Source organism: Triticum urartu, chromosome 3A (genome assembly GCF_056163025.1).
Source record: "Triticum urartu cultivar PI428250 chromosome 3A, HENAU_Tu73, whole genome shotgun sequence".
In the NCBI taxonomy this organism is placed as follows: domain Eukaryota; kingdom Viridiplantae; phylum Streptophyta; class Magnoliopsida; order Poales; family Poaceae; genus Triticum; species Triticum urartu.
Genome location: NC_141875.1, coordinates 164,409,018 through 164,415,017, shown reverse-complemented (window position 1 = coordinate 164,415,017; position 6,000 = coordinate 164,409,018).

The window sequence follows — 6,000 nt, the reverse complement described above, 5'->3', positions numbered from 1 at the left end:
CAAGGACATCAAAGGTATAAGAAGTTTCCTTGGTCATGCCGGTTTTTATAAGAGGTTCATTAAGGACTTCTCAAAAATTTCCCGGCCTCTGACTAACCTATTACAAAAAGATATTCCTCTTGCCTTTGATGATGATTGTGTAGAAGCATTTGAAATACTTAAGAAAGCCTTGATTTCTGCACCTATTGTCCAGCCACCTGATTGGAATTTACCCTTTGAAATCATGTGTGATGCTAGTGACTATCCTGTAGGTGTTGTTTGTAACACCCCGGATGTAACTTTCCCTATTTGTACTCCAACTCTTGCCGTTTCCGGCGTTAAGTTATATTTATTTCTCGGGTTCGGGTCTTTGTCTCCATGTGTTGTTTTCGTTGTCATGCATCTCATATCATGTCATCATGTGCATTGCATTTGCATACGTGTTCGTCTCATGCATTCGAGCATTTTCCCCGTTGTCTGTTTTGCATTCCGGCGCTTCGTTCTCCTCTGGTGGTCATTTCTAGCCTTCTTTCGTGTGTGGGGATTAAACATTTCCGGATTAGACCGAGACTTGCCAAGCGGCCTTGGTTTACTACCGGTAGACCGCCTGTCAAGTTTCATATCATTTGGACTTCGTTTGATACTCCAACGGTTAACCGAGGGACCGAAAAGGCCTCGTGTGTGTTGCAGCCCAACACCCCTCCAATTTGGCCCAAAACCCACCAAACTCTGCTCCATGTCCTAGAGCGTTCGATCACGATCGCGTGGCCGAAAACCGCACCTCATTTGGACTCTCCTAGCTCCACTTATGCCTATAAATAGACCCCCCTCCCGTTTTCGGATCTCCTCCTCTCCCCGAAACCCTAATTTCATCTCTGCGCGCCGGACACGTCCGCCTGGCGCCGGACACGTCCGCCGCCGCCCCCTCGCCCTATCCCGTCGCGCCACGTGGCACTCGCCACCTCGCCGCCGCCGCGGCCCGGGAGGCCCAGATCGGGCCCCCGCGAGCCCGAGCCGCCCCCGCGCCTCCCCGCCTCGATCGCCGCCGCCTCCCTTGGCTCCGGTGCGCGCCGCCGCCGCGGGCCGCCACCGCCGCTGCCCGCGCCTCCTCTCGCCGCACGAGGACGCCGCCGCCCCGCCGACCACTGCGGCACCCTCGCCGCCCGAGCCGGCCTCCCTCTCTCCGGCCGCCTCGACGTCCAACTCCGGCCGACGCCATCTCCGGCGGTGAACAGTGCTCCGATAACCGTGCAGATCCAGATCTGGAAAATTCGACGGTTGACTTTTATCCCCGAAACCCTAATTTTTGTGCTAACTTTGACCGGTGATATCTCCGCATCCGTAGCTCTGTTTTGGACATATAGTATATCAAAATGTTCGTCTCGATGAGTACATCATTTCATTCCATTGCATCATTTTCATTTGAGTTCATCTTGATGCCCGAAATGCTGTTAGAAGGAGGCTTCGTGAGTTAATTGTCAGATCTGCTAGTTCATCTTAGACTTTTGTCATTTTTTCCATGATTATTGTGTGCATGATATGCCTGTGAGTCCTACATATGTTTTGTTAAGGATTTTGTTATCTTTCTAGAGGTGCAACCCATGCATTTTTGTGATGTGTGTGGTGACTTGTGCAAGCTTGCAAAGTGAGGCACCCGGTGAATCTGTTTCCAGGGACTTAGTAGTTTTCACAAAGTCTGGGATTATTTAGTTCATGATGCCATATGTTCATGCTGTTTCCTAGTGATCCGTGCCTCTTTTGAGGATGATCAGTAAAGGAGTTTTGTTAATATTGTTATGCTCTATACATCCATGTCTTTGTTTGCAATTATGGAGCACCCTAGATTGAGTCAATCGAGCTCTACTTTTGCTTCATTGTGAATCTGGGCAGATCGTCAACTTGTTTGCGATTTTGCCGATGCTATTGTAGTTGATCCGTGCATGCTATGCCATTGTTCTTGCCATGTTTAGCTTGCATTTTGTGCCTTCTTAATGGATGCATGCTTGTATTGCCATGACTTGCACCGTGGTGAGTGCATCGAGCTCGTAAACATGCCTTTGTGAGTTATTTTTCAGCATGTCCCAGTTTTCACCAAGTCTGAAAACTGATTATGTTTTTGCTATGTTCGTGTGCTTGTTAGTATATTTTGTGATCCATTTTGGCTCAAGGTCACTAAGGGACTTTTGTTAAGCTTGTTGAGTAGCTCCATGCCATGTCTTTCTTTGTCATGTTCAGGTCCTGTAGCATGTTGTTTCGTTGCTCCGAAGAGGGCTATATGATCTGAAATTCCAGACAAGTGTTAATTTCACTAAGTCTGAGATCTGTTATCCTTGTTTGAACCTGTTAATGGATGAATTGGCCGTAGCTCAGTGCTAGACTTTTGTTAAGCATCTTGTGTGCATCCCTGCCATGTATTTTGTTCGGATGTGAAGACTATATGTTGCAATTTTCGTTCCGTTGGATTCAGCTTCAATAATTTATCTATCAATGTGCTAATGGTGGTCAACCTCTTCAGGATGGCTCCTCCAACGCGCACGACTCCGAATCCTGATCCGCCACCACCTCCACCTCCTCCAGAGGCGTGGAAAGCTGTGATGGCCGCAACCAATGCAAACACACAGCTGATCATGCAAATTCTCCAAGAGGGCAATCAAGGCACTCAAGGGAATCAAGGCAGCAATCAGAGTCACTTCGCTACACTCAACCAGTTCCTTGCTAACGGGCCAAAGACTTTCAGCAATTGTGTTGAGGCAACCGATGCTGACGATTGGCTTGTGGATCTGTGTAAGCATTTTGAGTGTAGTAACGTCAGGCCTGAGGACTTTATCAAGTTCGCTTCCTTCCAACTCAAAGATCAAGCTGCAGAATGGTTCCAGCAGTACAAGGATTCCAGAGGTGGACATGTTATCACTTGGGATGATTTCTGCCGAGATTTCTGAGCTCATCATATTCCCCAGAGCGTGGTTGAAAGCAAGCATGAGGAATTCCGCAATCTGAAGCAAGGCTCTTTGTCTGTCTATGACTACAACAAGTTGTTCCAGAAGTTCGCTCGCTTTGCCAAGCAGGACGTCCCTGATGAGAAGAGCATGATATATCAGTTCAGGGGTGGTCTTAGAGAAGATATTCAGCTCGCTCTTGTTCTCTTTGAGCCCTTGAGATACGATGAGTTCTACAACATGGCATTGAAGCAAGAGGCTGCTCAGTTGAGGTGTGATGCTTCCAAGAAGCGAGTCAGAGATGTTACTCCTTCTTCCTCTACTCAAGTGGCCAAGCAACAGAAGTTTTGGCTTCCTCCTCCTCCGTTCCATCAGCTGTATCAGCAGAAGAGCAAAGGTGGCAGTGGTTCTTCCCACCCACCCAACCCTGGCTTTCAGAACAAGACTTCGTCTCAAGCTCCAAGATCGAGTGCTCCGTATCACCGTCCGCTTTCAGAGGTCACGTGGAACAAGTGCCAACAGAAGGGTCACTATGCCAACAAGTGTTTCAACCAGAGGCGTCTTCCTCCTCCTCCTCCTGTCAGATCGGCAAGTACAGCTGTGGTCAAGCATAACCCCAAGCATGCCAAGGTCAATTTGATGAATGCAGCTTAGGCAGAGGACTCGTCAGATGTGATCATGGGTAACCTTCCTGTTAATGATATTCCGCAAAAGTTCTTTTTGACACTGGTTCATCGCATTGCTTCATCTCGAAACCTTTTGCATCTAAGCATGAGTTGACTTCCCAAGTTATGCATAAACCGTTAGCAGTCGTCTCTCGGGTAAATGTTTGCTTGCTAATCATGAGATTCCGGATATTTCTATCATGATGGGTGATTTCAAGTTTCTGGCTTCTCCAATGGTTCTTGGTAACTCGGATATTGATCTTATTCTCGGGATGGATTGGCTTTCTAAGCACAAGGCTCAGCTTGATTGTGCAGCTAGGCAGATTCAATTGACTCATTCGTCTGAGGATGTAGTTGTCTTTGCCGCTCGGGATAATTCCATCCGTTTGTTTTCTCTCAATGAGAAGGGTGAATTGGATGCCATCTCTCAAATTCCAGTCGTTTGCGAATATCAAGACGTCTTTCCAGAAGAACTTCCAGGAATGCCTCCGCACCGGCCAGTTGAATTCGTTATTGATCTTGAGCCTGGCACGGAACCCGTATGCAAACGTCCTTACAAGCTCGGACCTGAAGAGTTGAAGGAGCTGAAGAAGCAACTCGATGAGCAAGAAAGAATGGGTCTCATCCGGCCTAGTTCTTCTCCGTGGGGTTGTGGTGTTCTTTTTGTGAAGAAGAAGGATGGAACGGACCGACTTTGTGTTGATTACCTTCCAGTGAACAAGAAGACCATCAAGAACAAATACCCACTTCCCAACATCAATGAGCTGTTCGAACAACTCAAATGTGCTCAAGTATTCTCCAAGCTTGATCTCCGTATGGGTTATCACCAGATTCGCATTCGTGAAGAAGATATCCCCAAGACAGCATTCAGAACAAGCTTTGGTTCATATGAATACACTGTCATGTCTTTTGGCCTTGCCAACGCTCCTCCGACGTTCTCTCGCATGATGAACTTCATCTTCAACGCCTACACCAATGACTTTGTTTTGGTCTATCTCGACGACATTCTGGTTTTCTCCAAGAACAAGGAAGATCATGCCAAGCACTTGCGTTTGGTTCTTGATAAGCTCAGGGAATATCAGTTCTATGCCAAGTTCTCCAAGTGTGAATTCTAGCTCGATGAGGTTCTTTATCTTGGTCATATCATCTCTGCCAAGGGCATTGCCATGAATCCTGAGAAGGTGTCTGCAATTGTGAATTGGGAACCTCCTCAGAACGTGAAGCAACTCCGCAGTTTTCTCGGTCTCGCAAGCTATTGCCGAAGATTCGTTGAAAACTTTTCCAAGATTGCGAAGCCTCTCTCTAATCTTCTTTAGAAGCACGTCAAGTACGTTTGGTCTCCGGAGTGTGATATTGCTTTCAACACTTTGAAAGAGAAATTGATCACTGCTCCAGTTCTGACTCCGCCTGATGAATCCAAGCCGTACGAGGTCTTTTGTGATGCCTCTCTCCAAGGTCTTGGCGCAGTATTGATGCAAGAGAAGAAAGTTGTTGCTTATACATCTCGCCAGTTGAAGCCTAATGAGAAGAACTACCCCACTCATGATCTCGAGTTGGCGGCAGTTGTGCATGCTCTTTTGACTTGGAGACATCTTCTATTGGGAAGAAAAGTGGATATTTTCACTGATCACAAGAGTCTCAAGTACATCTTCACTCAGCCTAATCTCAACCTCAGGCAAACTCGATGGGTCGAAATGATTCAAGAGTATAATCCGAGTATCGAGTATACTCCAGGCAAGGCCAATGTGATTGCTGACGCTTTGAGCAGAAAGGCCTACTGCAACAGTCTGATTCTCAAGCCTTATCAACCCGAGCTTTGTGAAGCTTTCCGCAAACTTAATCTGCAAGTTGTTCCTCAAGGTTTTGTAACACCCTCGATGCGACTATATCTCCCACATGTCGAGGCACGACTTAGAGGCATAATCGCATTGAAGGCATATGTCGCAAGTGAGGTAAACTTCACACAACCCATGTAATACATAAGGGAAAGAGATACATAGTTGGTTTACAATCGCCACTTCACACAATTACATGAATAAAGCATTACATCATCCAAATACAATCAGGGTCCGACTACGGAACCAAAATAAAAGAAGAACCCCAAAAGCGACAAAGGTCCCCGATCGACCCCAACTGGGCTCCACTACTGATCAACTAGAACGAAACAACACAAATGACAAGATCTTCAACGAGCTCCTCCTGAGCTTGGTTGCGTCATCTGCACGGTCTCATCGGCACCTGCAAGCTGGTTTTGGAAGTATCTGTGAGCCACAGGGACTCAGCAATCTCGCACCCTCGCGATCAAGACTATTTAAGCTTATGGGTAAGGTAAAAGGTATGAGGTGGAGCTGAAGCAAGCGACTAGCATATATGGTGGCTAACATACGCAAATGAGAGCGAGAAGAGAAGGCAAAGCACGG